Source organism: Panthera uncia, chromosome D4 (genome assembly GCF_023721935.1).
Source record: "Panthera uncia isolate 11264 chromosome D4, Puncia_PCG_1.0, whole genome shotgun sequence".
Taxonomy (NCBI): domain Eukaryota; kingdom Metazoa; phylum Chordata; class Mammalia; order Carnivora; family Felidae; genus Panthera; species Panthera uncia.
The window spans coordinates 72,350,663-72,367,862 of NC_064807.1; the positions used below are offsets into that span (position 1 = coordinate 72,350,663).

Consider the following 17,200-nt stretch of genomic DNA (forward strand, 5'->3'; position numbering starts at 1 on the left):
TATCTGTATGGATCCTGTAAAACTTTTTCTTTCTTTCTTTCTTTCTTTTTTTTTTTTTTAAGTAATGAGGTGGCTACATTTCTGGCTAATTGCCTCATGTCCTCACTGATCCTCAAGGAGGTTTTTTGTTTTGTTTTGTTTTTATTTTTAGCTTCAGTCTTCAGGGGATTCTGAAAAACAATGCTGTTCTCTGGACTTTCTGTATACTTTTGGCCAAGTCCTTCCTCTACGGGGCCTCAGTCTTCCCATCTGTACAATGAGGGGCTTGGAGGCAATGATCTGTAGTCCTTTCTAGCACTAAGAATTATGTTTTTGTTTCTATGGCAGAGGAGGGGGGGGGAAGACAAGGACGAGGGGGAAGCAGGAAAAGCTTTCTGGGGTTCTGGGCAGATTTAGATTTAGAATTCTATCCCTGACTCCCCGGCTGACTGATGACTCTTCCTCTGACTGGTTTGAGGCTCGTAATATCTCTTGCCTCTGGGTTTCAAATAGCAGCTAATGGTCCTAGCTGTCTTTCAGCAGGTTTTGTGATTTTGCCTTTGACTTTGACCATCTTCAAAGACACTTGGCAGACATCGTTATTACATTTACAGGGCCCAGTGTGCCCAACTGCTTGGCAAATTGTGTCAAAGAATCTATAACTGTTACAGAAGAATGCTTGCTTTCTGTATTCTTCTTTATTCCTTGGAAATGTGATATCCTCATTGACCTTCTATGAAGGTAGTAAGAAACGGATTTCAACATCTTAAAATTATCGTGACATTTTTAAAAGCCAGGTAGAACCTTAAAAGATCATATTCATTTATTCAATCAACAAACATGTATCAAATGCCTACTATGTGTCAGAAAGAGCTGAACTCTCATCCTTTTTCTCATGCCTCCCTTCTAGTTGGGAATAATATGTAAAGAGTAATACTGACTCTGTGTTATAATGGACTGTATTAGATATCTATTGCTGTGTAACAAATTATTACAAATTTGATGGCTTAAACAGCACACATTTTTTGTCTTATAGTTACCGGGGGTAAGGAGTCTGGGCATGGTTTAGCTGGTTCCTCTGCTCAGTATTTCATAAGACTGCAATCAAGATATTGGCAGTGCTGTGTTCTCATTTGAAGGCTTGACTAGGGAAGGATCCACTTCCAAACTCATTCAGTTAATGGCAGGGTTCATTTCTTGTGACGATATGACTGAAGGTCACACCTTTTCTCTGGCCGTTGGCTGAGGGGCCATTTTCTCACCCTGGAAGCCACTCACGTTTTTTTGTCATGTGGTTCACACACAGCAGCTGACTTCTTCCAAGCCAGCAAGGGAGTCTCTCTAGTCTGCTAAGATGGAGTCTTCTATAATGTACGGTAATCTTAAGAGTGTCATCCAATCATCTTCATCATCTAATCAAGAGAGTGACATCTTACCACTCCTGTCTTACATCATAGTTAGGGGAAAAAAGGGGGGGCACCTGGGTGGCTCAGTCGGTTAAGCAACTGACTTCGGCTCAGGTCATGGTCTCGTGGCTTGTGAGTTCAAGCCCCACATTGGGCTCCAGGCTGACAGCTCTGAGCCTGGAGCCTGCTTCAGATTCTGTGTCTCCCTCTCTCTCTGCCCCTCCCCCACTTGTTCTCTCTCTCTCTCTCTCTCTCTCTCTCTCTCTCTAAAACAAATAAATGTTTAAAATAAATTTAAAAAAAGAAGCAAATCACTGGTTCTACCCAAACTGAAGGAGAGGGTATTATATAAGGATGTGACTCATCGCAGGAGTCACTTTAGGGTTATGTCTGCCACACAGAAAATGGACAAAGTGTAACAAGTGCACAAAGGAGGAAGCCCCTGTTTCTTCTAGGGGATGTCAAGGTTTCCTGAAAGAGAGGACATTTGAGAGTGATGCTTGAAAGATAACAGGTCACCAAGTGGACAAGGTGGAAAGAACACTCTAGAGAGAAGGAACAGCTTAGACAAAGACACGAAGGCAGGGAGGCTACACATTGTCCAGGGGCAGGAAGTTCTGCCTAGTTGGATCCAGCAAGCAGGTGGCCAGAGATGTAGCTGGAGAGGAGGTGACCAGCGGTCAGCCATGACTGTTATGGAATGGTGGGCTAAGTGCTTTGACTGTATTCTAAAAGCAGCAGAGAGCCATCAGCTGGCAGGTGTGGGTTCAGATCCTTCCTGGAGAAGTAGCCATCACCTTCTCTAACAGCCCTCAAAGACTTCTAGAAGCACTTGTACTTCATAAAGAATCCTCAGTGAGAGTGGCACCCTTTTAAGAGTATGATAGACACCAGAGCCTGCTACAAACATGCCTGAGCCTCCACGGTGTACCAAACCATAAACTGCTTGTGTTGGAAGGGACTTCTTTATTTTTTTGTTTTTAAGTAATCTCTACACCCAGCCTGGGGCTCAAACCTACAACCCTGAGCTCGAGAGTCACATGCTGCACACACTGAGCCAGTCAGACATCCCCATGTTGGAAGGAACTTTCAAACTTCATTGCAAGCCAATGACCACCTTTTCTCCTCAGCCGAACTGGGTTCAAACCCTGGTTCTGCCACTCGCCAGCTGGTAAGACCTTGAACAAGTAAGGGCAGTGAGAATCAAACACAATTATACATACCAAGCACTTCTCCAGTCCTTATAATAGTCTGTGAGAGCTACCCTAACAGAGCCCCACAGGTGGCTTCAACCACAGAAATTTATTTTCTCACAGTTCTGGAAGTTGGAAGTGTGACATCAAGGGGTCAGCAATGTTAGCTTCTTTTGAGACCTCTCTCCTTGGCTTGCACCTTTTCCCTATGACTCCACATTCTTCCCTCTGTCTCTGTGGGCACGTCTGCCAAATTTCCTCTTCTTCTTTAAAATTTTTTTTAAATTTTTTTAACATTTATTTATTTTTGAGACACAGAGAGACAGAGCATGAAGAGAGAGGGTCAGAGGAAGAGGGAGACACAGAATCTGAAACAGGCTCCAGGCTCTGAGCGGTCAGCACAGAGCCCGACGCTGGGCTCGAACCCACGGACCGTGAGATCATGACCTGAGCCGAAGTCGGACGCTCAACCGACTGAGCCACACAGGTGCCCCTAAAAAATTTTTAATATTTATTTATTTCTGAGAGAGAGACAGAATGTGAGCAGGGGAGGGGCAGAGAGACAGAATCCGGAGCAGACTCCAGGCTCCAAGCTGTCAGCATAGAGCCTGATGCGGGACTTGAGCTCACGGACCACAAGATCGTGACCTGAGCTGAACTCAGATTACTTAACTGTCTGAGTCACCCAGGCACCCAACCCCAATCTCCTCTTCTTATAAGGACACAAGTCATACTGGCTTGGGACCCATCCTGAGGATTTCATTTTAACTTAATTACCTCTTGAAAGACTTTATCTCCAGATGTGATTAGTCTGAGGTGGCGGGGGTTGGGATTTCCACATACATAAATTTGGGTTGGGGCGGGGGGACACAGTTCAGCTCACAATAGTATATTCTCAACTAATGTTAGGTACGTCTTCCTCCACCTCGGATGCTGAAAATTTTCATGCTCCAGTGGCAGGCATGATTTCTCAGCCTCTCTTATCCTAACTCTTCCGTGAGAGCTGACTTGCCTCTTCAATCACCTTTCAGAAGGACATGTGCTCACTCCTTTTCTGTAAATAACAATAACAGCAACCCGGGTCTTGATGTTATCCCAACGACGCTGAAATATGCCTAACAAAGCAGTTGAATAACCTTTCTTTAATTTAATCCAATGGCAGTAATTTTCCAGAACACACCATTACAAGGGACCAGTGTGATCTCCAGGGCTTTTGAAGCCTAATTAAAAGGCACTGTAGCAAGAAGGAGAGTGCAGTTACGTCTCAGAATCACAGCGTTCTGATCTTGGAGTTGTAGGAAAGGAGGAGTTTTTACTGAACGGTGAGGAGGTTGGGCAGGGTGGCCTGGGGAAATTGTGGGGGCCTCTGCTGGTCACATGGAGAAGGCTTTGTGCCATTGTTTTTGCTTGTCAGAATTAAGCCAAGGTCATTCCTGTCCTCTTTCCTTGTAGGTGATGGGCCAGGAAGATCTGACCACGGGCTGAAATGGTCATTGGCCGAGGAATTTCAGGGACTGCTGGTCCATTTTCAGTATGAACCTATTCAGCAACACCTTCTTCCTGAGCACGTGTTAGGTACTGTGGATGGTGGGCATGATAATAAAAATAACTGATGTAAATATCTCCAAATCATGGAATTTTAACTAGGGGCTCGTACTCCAGGGCATTCGTGAATTCTGGCCTCCAAAACTGTGCAAGAATAAATCTGTGTTGTTTTTAAGCACCCCTCCCTGCTCAGATTGTGGTAATCTATTAAGCAGCCCTAGGAAATTAATACACATGGTTAATAATAATTATCTAAACGTGAAGTATTTCAAGTATTGTGTTATTTGACTCTCCCCATTTTTGTGGTTGTTTTAAGAATTCAGTGAGATAGGGACACCTGGGTGGCTCAGTCGGTTAAGCGGCCGACTTCGGCTCAGGTCATGATCTCACAGTCCGTGAGTTCGAGCCCTGCGTCGGGCTCTGTGCTGACCGCTCAGAGTCTGGAGCCTGTTTCAGATTCTGTGTCTCCCTCTCTCTCTGACCCTCCCCCGTTCATGCTCTGTTTCTCTCTGTCTCAAAAATAAATAAATGTTAAAAAAAAAATTTTAAGAATTCAGTGAGATAGTGCATATAATTTACTAAGCATGGTTTGTCCTGAATAAATGCCATATAAATATGATATTAATTTATTTAATAATATATTATTTATTTATTTATTTATTTATTTATTTTTAACGTTTATTTATTTTTGAGACAGAGAGAGACAGAGCATGAATGGGGGAGGGGCAAAGAGAGAGGGAGACACAGAATCGGAAGCAGGCTCCAGGCTCTGAGCCATCAGCCCAGAGCCCAATGCAGGGCTCGAACCCACGGACCGCGAGACTGTGACCTGAGCTGAAGTCGGACGTTCAACCGACTGAGCCACCCAGGCGCCCCAGTAATATATATTTTAAATTTTTATTTATTTATTTTGAGAGAGAGAGAAGGAGAGTGCACGTGCATGAGTGGGATAGGGGCAGAGAGAGAGGGAGAGAGAGAATCTCAAGCAGGCTCCTCACTATTAGCACAGAGCCTGACATCTGGCTTGAACTAACGAACCATGAGATCATGATCTGAGTCAAAATCAAGAGTTGGATGCTTAACCAACTGAGCCACCCAGGCGCCCCAATTTATTCATCTTTTTAAAAGATTTTAGGGGCGCCTGGGTGGGTCAGTCGGTTAAGTGGCCGACTTCGGCTCAGGTCATGATCTCACGGTCCGTGAGTTCAAGTCCCGCATCAGGCTCTGTGCTGACAGCTCAGAGCCTGGAGCCTGTTTCAGATTCTGTGTCTCCCTCTCTCTCTGACCCTCCCCCGTTCATGCTCTGTCTCTCTCTGTCTCAAAAATAAATAAACATTAAAAAAAAATAAAAATAAAAGATTTTATTCTTTAGTAATCTCTACACCCAATGTGGGGCTCAAACTCACAACCTCAAGCTCAAGAGCCACATGCTCCACTGACTGAGCCAGCCAGGCGTTCCTATATTTACTATAATTACTGTTATTGTTAAATCACACTCAGATAACAAACTTGGAAACACCCTGTAAATCCTCAAGACAACAAACAAATGTGAATGTAAATGGTGTCAAGGTAAGTGAAGTGAATTCATATTTATCCTTTTGACTTTTCTTCTCAAGCAGATGTTCTGGAAGGAGGTCACCTGGGGCCCAGCACTGGGCTGATGGGCCGGGTCCTAGAAAGGGCCTGTGTACTGGTTCCCTGGGCCCCGACCCCTTTTCCAGAAGGAGTTTAGATGATTACAGTGCAATGAAGTGGGTGCTCAGGCAGGGGGAGGTGAATGGGGCACAGAGAGGCACCTAACCCAGTGTGGGGCTGGATGTCAGGAAGGCTTACTGGGGGAGCCAGTGCTGAGCTACATCTTAAAGGAGAAGCAGGTGTAAAGACTTGTAGAAGGCATTCTGGAAGTGAAACATAACTTCTTCACACATCTGGAAGGATGATTAGCGGTTTGCCACATGAGAAAGGTGGCGGGTACAAGTCTGACAGAAACCCCATTCAACCAATTAATTTCAGAAAAGATATTAATCAGGGAATTGCATACTAAAACAGCTAGATACCATTTCACACCTGCCAGTTTGGCAAAAATCAAAATATCCAACGTTATTAAGTATTGACAAGATTGTGGTACAAGAGGAACCCACCTACAAGGCGAGTGGGGTGTAAATGGGCCTGACCACGTTGGAGAATACTTGGAAATATCTAGTACATTTGAAGACATGTCAAATCTAGCAGCTCTATAGCGTGATATATTCCCTGGAGGAACTCTCACACATTTGTACCCAAGTGTATCAGTTAGTTTCTACTGCGTAACAAATCATCCCAAAATACAGCACCTTAACCAACAATCACTTATTTAGCTGTGGGTCAGCTGGGCAGTTCTCCTGCTCTGGCCCAGCTTGGCTCATCTCTGCTGGGCTGTTTCCTGTAGGAGAGGTCAGTGGGAGGGTCGGCAGGCAGCTGCATGAACTAGCATGGCTTGTCTGTTTCCTGGCTGTTGGCTGCAGTGAAATGAACAACTGAGCCACATGTCTCGTGTCCTCCAGCTCCATGCCATGGTTAACACCCTTGCTTGGTATAGGGGATGTCCCTAATATATGGGAGCCAACATCACACTTACCTGCACGATGAACTGATTAGGAAAAACAACCTTAGAAGCTTTGTTCTCTTTCTTTTCTTTTCTATATTCTTTAAAAGTTTTTAAATGTTTATTTATTTTGAGATAGAGATAGAGATAGATAGAGATAGAGATAGGGATTGAGATAGAGATATAGAGAGCAGGGGAGGGGCAGAGAGAGAGGGAGACAGAGAATCCCAAGCAGGCTCCACACTATCAGTGTGGAGACCGACATGGGGCTCAAACTCACAAACCGTGAGATCATGACCTGGGCCAAAACCAAGAGTCATGATACTTAACAGACTGAGCCACCCAGGTGCCCCTCTTCTTTTTTTTTTCTTCTTTTACAAGAAAAGTGTATTTATTTTTGAGAGAGAGAGAGAGAGAGAGAGAGAGAATGCACAAGCAGGGGGAGAGCAGAGATAGAGAGGGACAGAGGATCCAAAGCAGGCTCTGCACTGACAGCAGTGAGGGCTCAAACTCATAAACTGTGAGATCACGACCTAAGCCAAAGTCAGATGCTCAACTGACTGAGTCCACCCAAGAACCCCACTTTTCTTTTCTTTGTTTTAAAAAAATTTTTTTAATATTTATTTATTTTTGAAAGAGAGAGTGTGAGTGAGGGAGGGGCACAGAATCCGAAGCAGGCTCCAGGCTCTGAGCTGTCAGCACAGAGCCCAATGCGGGGTTGGAACTCACAAACCGTGAGATCATGACCTGAGCCAAAGTCGGACGATTAACTGACTGAGCCACCCAGGCGCCCCTCATCTATTTGAAATAATGCTTTATTGAAGTATGATTCACATGCCATAGAACTCATCCACTTAAAGAGAACAACTCAATAGTTCAATAGTTGTAAATACATTCACAGAATTGTGAATCGACTCTACAATCAATTTCAGAATATATTCAATCACCCCAAAAAGAACTCCATACCATTTAGCCATCAACCCTCCACTCTACTGTCTCCATTCCCTTCTACCAAACTACCTTCTGTCTCTAGAGACTCGCTTTTCCTGGAAATTTCATAGAAATGGAATTATGTGATATTCGGCCTTTCTTGACTGCCTTCTTTCACTTAGCATAAAGTTGTCAAGGTCCCTCCATGTTATCACATATGGTCTTTGTTCTTTTTCATGGCTGAATAATATTCCATTGTGTTTATCCGTGTATCAGTTCATGTACATTTGGGTCGTTTCCACTCTTGGCTGTTATGAATAATACTGCTTTGAACATTCGTGTGCAGGCTTCTTTGTGGACATATATTTTCATTTCTTTCAGGAGTAGAATTTCTGGGTCCTACAGTAACTCTGTGTTGAACCTTTGGAAGAAATTCTAGGTTGCTTTCCAAAGTGGCTTCCCTAAGCCTTGGAATTTTACAGTCCTCAAGAGTGAGCCTTTGGGGTTTTCTTAGCTAACATTTATTCATGTAACTTTTAGTTCCTTCTTTGCTGCTATTGTTTGCTTTGTTTCTTGGCCGGCTTTTTATAAACCGGGATTCAGACTTGATGTGGCTTCAGGCCCAGAGAAGCTAACAGGATGTAGGCAGTTCTGTCTGTGCCTCCTGCTGGCCTCTGAGGCCCCAGCAGGATTTATGGCTGGTGGCTCCCCCCCTACAGGCTTGCGTTGAATTCCTGCAGCTTTCTGTTCTTAGCTCTATTTCATTACTATTTCCTCTTCTGTAGAACCTTCCATACCCAGGCCACTGGGGAAGGTTCTGGGGGGTCATCTCACCAACCCCTCACTTCCTCTGTGGACTAAGGCAAGATTGGCTGTGTGGGGGTTGTAGGGTCCCAGATCAGAAAATCAGTTGACGGCAGAACTGAAACAGAAAACCAACGTTTTTTTTTCCTTATTATAGTTGTGATGCATACATATTGTATACAAATAAGAAAATTGATATAATTCAAAAACAATAAGAACACATTTTTTAAAAAAAGATCACCCAGAAGCACCTGGGTGGCTCAGTCAGTTAAGGGTCCGACTTCAGTTCAGGTCATGATCTCACAGTTCGTGATTCCGAGCCCTGCGTCAGGCTCTGTGCTGACAGCTCGGAGCCTGGAGCCTGCTTCAGATCCTGTGTCTGCCTCGCTCTCTGCCCCTCCCCCGCTCATGCTCTGTCTCGCTCTCTCAAAAATAAATAAACATAAAAAATTTTTTTTAAATCACCCATAAATTCAACACCTACAGGAAACTAATGTTAAGATTTTAGTATGTAACTCTTATTTATTTAATTATTCATTAATTTATTCAGTAAATGTTTATACGGTATCTACCAATTGCCAATTTACTAAACCCTGATGACACTTTTCTTTGCACACATATATATATGTAAACATATACATCATTTCCTGAATAACATATGTGTTTAAACATATGTGTTTTATCATTTAAACCTCTCTGTCATTCCAATGATATGTTATAAAGCCCTTTTCGTGGCAATACATATAAATCTACATTTTCATTTTTTTTTTTTAATCTTTATTTATTTTTGAGAGAGAGACAGCATGTGAGCAGGAGAGGAGCAGAGAGAAAGGGAGACACAGAATCCGAAGCAGGCTCCAGGCTGAGTTGTCAACACGGAGCCCGAGTCGGGGCTCGAACTCACGAGCCGTGAGATCATGACCTGAGCCGAAGTCGGACGCTCAACCGACTGAGCCACCCAGGCGCCCCTACATTTTCTTTCTTAAACGACTGCATGCAACGTGGCGTGATTTATTTAAGCAATTCCCACTGTTGTACACTTTGATTATTTTTAACTTTTCCTATTATCAGCATAGCTGTCCTCATCTTTTTACCTTCTCAGTTCTTTAGACAAACTTGTAGAAACATAACTGCTAGGTCAGAAAGTATATAAATATTTTTAAGGCTGTTATTGATACATTTTGCCAGTTGATCTATCAAAAATAACTATACAATTCTGGTCTCCCATCAGCCTGTATAAGAGTGCCTGCCCCTCACCGCTCATGAACATTCTTTTTTTTTTAATGTTTATTTATTTATTTTTTTAACGTTTATTTATTTATTTAAAAAAAAATTTTTTTATTTGACGTTTATTTATTTTTGAGACATAGAGAGACAGAGCATGAACGGGGGAGGGTCAGAGAGAGAGGGAGACACAGAATCTGAAACAGGCTCCAGGGTCCGAGCTGTCAGCACAGAGCCCGATGTGGGGCTCGAACTCACGGACTGTGAGATCATGACCTGAGCCGAAGTCGGTCGCCCAACCGACTGAGCCACCCAGGCGCCCCAAACGTTTGTTTATTTTTGAGACAGAGAGAGACAGAGCATGAACGGGGGAGGGTCAGAGAGAGAGGGAGACACAGAATCTGAAACAGGCTCCAGGCTCCGAACTGTCAGCACAGAACCCAACACGGGGCCCAAACTCACGGACCGCAAGATCATGACCCGAGCCAAAGTCGGCTGCTTAACCAACTGAGCCACTCAGGCGCCCCTAATGTTTATTTATTTTTGAGACAGAGAGAGAGAGAGAGAGAGAGCAAGTGAGGGAGGGGCAGAGAGAGAGGGAGACATAGAATTAGAAGCAGGGTCCAGTCTCTGAGCTGTCAGCACAGATTCTGACTCAGGGCTCAAACTCACAAACTAAGATCTGAGGTGAAGTCAGATGCTTAACGGACCGAGTTACCCAGGTGGCCCACCCCTCATGAACATTCTACTAAGTCCTGGGTAATTTATTCTTTTCCAATATAAAAAATAAAAATTGGTTTTATTAGTTTCCTAGGGCTGTTCTTATGAAGTACCTCAAACTGTATGGCTGAAAATAACAAATTTATTGTGTCACAGTTCTGAAGGCTAATGTCCCAAATTAAGACATTGGCAGGACTGTGTTCCCTCAGAAAACTGTAGGGGGAAGGGCGCCTGGGTGGCTCAGTCAGTTGAGTGTCCAACTCCGGCTCAGGTCATGATCTCGCGGTTTGTGGGTTCGAGCCCCGCATCGGGCTCAGTGCTGACAGCTCAGAGCCTGGAGCCTGCTTCGGATTCTGTGTCTCCTTCTCTCTCTGTCTTTTCCCCACTCACACTGTCTCTCTCTGTCCCTCAAAAAAGGAATAAATGTTAAGAAAAAGAAGAAGGAGAAGGAGAAGGAGAAGGAGAAGGAGAAGGAGAAGAAGAAGGAGAAGAAGAAGGAGAAGAAGAAGGAGAAGAAGAAGGAAAGAAAACTGTAGGGGATCCTTCCTCTTCTTCCTGGCTTCTGGCAGTTTGTTGACAGTCTTTGGTGTTCCTCCCCTTCACTGAATAACTCCAATCTCTACCCTTATCATCACACAGCTTTCTCCCTTGGGTGTCTGTCTTCCCATGGCCATTTCATTATACAGACCCCAGTCATAGTGGATTAGAGACCTGTCCTACTCCAGTAAGACCCCCATCTTAACTAACCACATCTGCAATGACCCTATTTGCAAATAAGATCACGTTGTCAAGTACTGGGGGCTAGGAGTTCAGTAGACCTTCTTTTGCAGGGTTGCGGGAAGGAGGGGGGACACCATTTAAGTTATAACAATGGTATTACATACTTGAATTTTTGACAGATTTGAATTGTTGATTACGTACTTGAAATTTTGATTGATTACTGGTAAAACTGAGCATTTTCCCATATGTCCCTTAGGCCATTTTCCCACAGGGGTATTTGTCTCTTCCTTACTTATTTTTAAAACTCTTTATATAATAAAAATATTCACGCTTAGACTCTAAGCTTTTGTCTTAAAATTTTTTTTATTTATTTTGAGAGACAGACAGAGAGAGAGAGAGCACAAGCAGGAGAGGGACAGAGAGAGAATCCCAAGTAGGTTCCGTGCTGTCAGTGTGGAGCCCAATGTGGAGCTCGATCCCACAACTGTGAGATCATGACCTGAGCCAAAATAAAGATTTGGACACTTAACTGACTGAGCCACCCAGGCGCCCTGGGCTTTTCTTTTTTACTCAATTTCAAACACAGCAAGATCTGCCCAAGCTTTGGGGCATTTGTAAAATTGCCAGTGTGCAGCTTGCTCTGGGAGCAATTCTCTGTCCACTCGTGCCTTGAGAGAATCCTCTCTAAGAGCCCAGCAAGAGGGCATGTGACTTTGAGGCTTCTGTGTTAGTCAGGATAGGCTAGGTTGTGCTGCATAACAAAAATGACCCGAGAAATCTTGACGGGTTACAGCACAAAGGTTTATTTCTTGCTCAGATTGTGTGTCCACTGGCAGTTGACCATGACTCTGCCGCATCATTCCTGCAAGGATCTAGGTCACCAGACGAGCTCCCATGTGGGATGTCAGGGTCAGGGAAACAGAAATAATGCTGCTGTTTGAACAGAGAGAATTCAAAACAGGGAATTATCCTAATGAACATCAGAGGACTGACAAATCAAAGGGAGCCGTAAGGTATTGCAGAGAGCCCTGCAGGTGTCAAAGTCCACCCCAGGTCTGGGGGAGCAAAGGGAAGACTAGGAATTGTCAGAACCTTGCTGCTCAGAGGCAAACCACACAGGGTTGGTGTGCAGAACCCCTGAGAGCTCGAGCGGAGGGAGCTGCTGGCACCTCACAGAGGGTACCACGAGCCTGGCTGTGGGAGGGCTGGAACACCTGGAAACTGGAACGAGTGGTTAGTGCGGGCCCCGGGGCTGCTGCCGTGGCACATTGATGGATCAGGAGGCAAACAGGCGTGAGAAAGACCCTTCTCCCCTCCTCCGATCTTGTAGCCTCCCCCAGTGCCCACTCCTGCTGTCTTAGTCTGGGCCTCTATAGCAGAATGCCATGGACCCAGTGACTCAAACCACAGAAATGTACTTCTCACAGTTCCAGAGGCTGAACATCTGAGATCAGGGTGCTTAATTTGAAGGCCCATCTTCATTCCCCACCTTGGTGGGAACTTTCTTTTTTTTTTTTTTTTTTTTTTTTTCTGCCTGGTCATAAAGTTTTGGCACGAGGCTGGGAGGGGCCACATCAGGTTGCCAGTGACTTGTCACTTTGTGCAGTTTCTTAACTCCCAGTCTGTGGGTCTGACTTGCTTCTGGGAGTCCAGGTAGACATGGAGTTTGGGGCACATTCTTCCAGCCACTACAAGGGTAAATTTGGCGGGGGGGACCTCTGGGATTTAGCCCACAACTGAAATCCCTTTGTCGGCTCCCTAGTTCCTCTGCATGGATGCTTCAGAACACCCTGGCCTCGCTCACTATCTCTACGCTAAGGCACTTTGGTGACAAGAGGCAAGAGTCCCCCTGCAGCTGGCATTGCACTAAACCTCAAATCCAAGTATTGCAAGATAAATTCATTAAGAACAAACCCCTTTGCCTTTGAAGCATGCAAATCTGGGGATGTCTGCAGCAACTGACTGTACAAAACCAATTATTTTAAAAAGTGTTTTAATGTTTCATCTGCTGCGATCCTCCTGAAATCAGCAGCCAGGGGCAGCTTTCAGTAACGAGGCAGCTGAGGCCCGTGACTGGAGCGCTTGGGTGAGTTTCTCTCTGCCTCAGGACTACAGCCAGAGGTGGCGTGGTTATTTGCAGGGACAGGGCCTTGCGCCATGTGGTCCCCTAGGATTGTGAGCTTTCAGAGGGCAGAGACTAGGTCACACTCCTTCTTGTGCACACAGGACAGTTTCCAGCACACAGCACTTAGTCAACTTTGGTTGGGCTTCCAGAAACAGACCCTGAGAGGAAGACGTGCAGACACGTGGGTATCGTGGAAATGCTCCCAGGGGAAACCCATAAAGGAGCAGGGGAAGCAGACAGGGAAGAGGGGGAGGGCTTGGGGAACAGAAGGAGGCACCCAGGGTGCAAAAATGTGGAGGCTGGTGCATGAGTCTCAGAGTAAGTGTCCCCTTAAACTCTGGGCACAATCCTGTCACTTGCCTCACGCTATAGCCCCAGCGTTCTGGGAAGGAACATGATTTCGGAAAAAATTCCTCCCAGGCAGCTTCATCCTGGTCCCTTGGGGCCCCCGGAATATAAGTTGCATCCATAGTTTTCTGGATTAGGGTCAGGGTCTGGGGCTTTCTGACTCCTGAACTAAGTCACTGGTTAAAGGCACCCTGGGAATGGGGAGGATGTACATTCCCAAGAAGAGTCTTGAAAAGACTCATGGGTGTGAGCTGTTGGAAAGGAAGGCCCACTTAGGGAGCAGGTGCAGGGCACAGAAACAGTAAGAAGGGATCTGGGTGCGGCATTAATAATACACATCACTGGGGTGCCTCCGTGGCTCAGTCAGTTAAGCATCCGACTCTTGATTTCAGCTCAGGATCCGGCGTTCAAGCCCCGCATTGGGCTCCACACTGGGCGTAGAGCCTACTTAAAAAAAAAAAATACACCTCACCAAAATGCTTGTTGAATGAATGAAGAGAGGAAGGAAGGAAGGAAGGAAGAAATTTATGAGTGAATTATCAATTGAACGAGAAATGAATCCACTGAACATTGAGAATGCTCATAAAAATCCTGTTCTACAACCAACTCTGAGCTCCGACTCTGCTCCATCTGTGGGGCTAACGTGTATTTAATGCTGAGTGGCAAGCATAATGGTGGTTCTTACAGTGAAGTCTACCTCTCCGTCACCAGGAGATTTCCCATCACTGGTGGATACATAGAATGCCCACTAACATGATCCAAATGCTGGTGAACATAACGGCCAAAAATACAGCAAGACAGAGTGTCCTTCCCTTCCCTGGGAGCATCCCCCGAAGGAGACGAGGGAAACGAGGACCTTAGTTACTGGCTTGTTAGTGCCCTAGCTGGTGAGCTCTTGCCTGCCTTCTCCCAGTCCTATCAGTGACTATGGCTCCTGAAAGCAGCTGGGCATATTATATCAGCATTTAAATCCCATCACATCTCCCTGCTGACTCTCATTCCAAAATATTTATTCATTTGATGGCTCAGAATAATTGCCTCAGTCCCCAATCTCTGAGACTGGCAGTGCAGAGCCACAGAGAATTCCCACCCTTGCCTGGCTCTCTTGCTACCAGGGGAGAGGTGGTATTCCATCAGTCATGGGGGCAGCATAAGACACTCAAGTACTCTGCTTGGCATAGCCCCTTCACCCCAGGGCCACTTTTCCTGTCTTCACTGTCATTTTACATCAGGGGCATTATCATCCTAGTGACCCAGGCTTAAGACTCAGGTCATCTATTAATTCATTCTAACTTTGGCTGAACACCTACTTTGGGCTAAGCTTTGTGCTAAGCCCTGATCCTGCCCATTAGCTGTGTGGCAGAGGACCTGACACGGGTGCCTGTACAGAGCCAAGCATAGAAAAGGCTCTAAAAAATCCTTGTCAGGTGGACAAATTGATGGATGGAAGGATGGATGAAGGGATGGATGGATCGGTGGATGGATGGATAGATGGATGATTGGATGAGTGGACGGATGGAAGAATGGATGGGTGGTTGGATGGATGGTTGGATGAATGGATGGATGATGGATAGATGGAATGGTGGAATCTGTTGGTTATGTCTTTTCAGTATCCTGTACACATTCTCCATGATTAGGTGGGGCTCAGCTTGACCCCTCACATTCTCTAACCTGGCAATGCATCCCGGGCCAGCCTAATCAGACTGTTCCAAACTTCTGGCCACAGAACTCAGTTTCAGGCAAGGACATATAACACAAGCCAGGTTAGAGTTCTCCTTGGGACTTTTTGGTTTGTTCTAGCAGTGGACAACCTCTCTTCCCTGGGTTGCTAAACTGTAGGGATGTTCATTCGAAGCTGCTGGAGGCTCCTTTATTTGCCACAAGGAAAGAGTCTGACTGAAGGATGGGAAAAGGAGAGGCAGGATGAGGGGAAAAGGAGAATGAGGAGAAAAGAAGAAGGAACAGAAGAGGAGGACACATTTGGGGATATAATTTAAGCCCCCATGTGGGGAGCCAGCTGAACTCTTAGACCTTCCAGGTATAGGAGCTAATGAATTCTCTTTCTCTGACTTAAGACAGCCTGAATTGTGTTTCTTTTATTTGTAACAAAGAGAATCTTGTCAGTGCAGAGTGAGGGAGCGAGTAAATGAGAGAATGCATGATTGAATGAGTGAATGCCCTCCATAAATATCAAACTAGTCAAATGTTCTTTCCTCCCTTGAGAGCTAGACCTGCAAATATAAGGATTTAATTAGATGTTCCTGGTTTCCACTGAAGCCTATCTGATTGCTTCTATTATGCTTGGTGTTGACTCTGACTCTCAAAATGGAAATGGAAAGTGAAAAGGAGAAAACAGCCCACTAAAATTAATAATTTTCTGAGACAGGCATTCCACTCTGGCCACAGATTCCAGTCTCAGAAATTATTATTTAAAAAGAGCTGAAACTAAAGCCAATACAGTTTACCACCCTCACCCTCCAACCTCTAGTCAAGCCAAAGCAGTGGGATCAGGTGGGCATGCAAATCTGACCCTACAACATATCCTCCCACCTCTCCCCTCCCTACCTTCCAGAACTTTCTCTCCACCCAAAACTTTTCAAGGGCTCCTGAGTGGTTGGCAGCTACACACTGCAGACTGGGAAAGGCCCAGGTCCAGAGAGGTAGGAAGGGCTTCAAAGACACAGAAACAGCACAGGTACAGTCACCGAATGTTAAGCTCTGGGCAGGGACAGCCAGTGGGAATGGCCAGAGATGAGCCTGGAAAAGCTGTAGAGGCCATTCATGAAATTCCTTACAAACGCAGAATTCGTGTGTTTCCTCCCTTAACTGCCCAAGTGTCATTTCCAGGACTTGGTGTTTTCCTAACTGTTCTGCATAGAACATCAGTGAATACCAGCTGCAGGCCCCCACTGCAGATCCAAATGGGGCAGAATCCACTGGGGTAGGGTCCCCACCCTGAACTTGGATCAAGTGCCCCAGCAATTTGGATGCTCACTCAAGTTTGCAAACTGCTCCTGTAGTTCATGGAAGAGTATATCAGTTAAGACCAAATCTGACTTCAGCAATAGGAACCGAGATGCAGTTACTTAACCCAATAGAGATTTCTTTTCTTTGCGTAACAAGAAATCTGGGGCTGCATGGTCCTGGGTGACTGTGGCTGGTTCGGGAAGTCATTGAGAGAACAGGCTCCCTCTAGCTTCCTGCTCCCTCTAGCTTCCTACTCTACCAACCTTAATGGGTGACTTTCCTCTTCCTGATGTCCAGAGGACTCCTCCTGCAGGCATCAGTCTGTGAGTCAGACAGACAGAGGGAAGAGAAAAAGGTGATTCGTACAGTTGAACACCCCTCTCCTTTTTTATCAGGAAAACACGGTTTCTCTACAAGCCCAGTCCAGAGACTTTGCTTACATCTCCTTGACCAGAACCTGATCACAAGCGTCAAGGGACACTGGAAAGTAAGATTTTTAACTCAGCATATGGCTGCCTCAAGCAAAATTGGGATCTATCAGAAAAGAAGAGTGGGGAGGAGCATAAGGTTAGGAGGAAGGAGGTGTTTAGGGAGCCATGGGAGATGCAGCAGCAGGATAGACCCACAGGTGGATTTTCATTCATCCTCACCAGAG

General features: G+C 45.4%; 1 long non-coding RNA gene across 1 annotated transcript; it reads right to left on the minus strand.

Moving 5' to 3' along the window:
* Positions 1 to 11,884: 11,884 nt before the first annotated feature.
* On the minus strand, positions 11,885 to 16,912 carry LOC125927240 (uncharacterized). Its single transcript, XR_007459282.1, has 2 exons — positions 16,809 to 16,912; positions 11,885 to 12,038 (listed from the first exon to the last, which is right to left on the minus strand). It is a non-coding gene; the product is annotated as an uncharacterized LOC125927240 (long non-coding RNA).
* Positions 16,913 to 17,200: the final 288 nt, after the last annotated feature.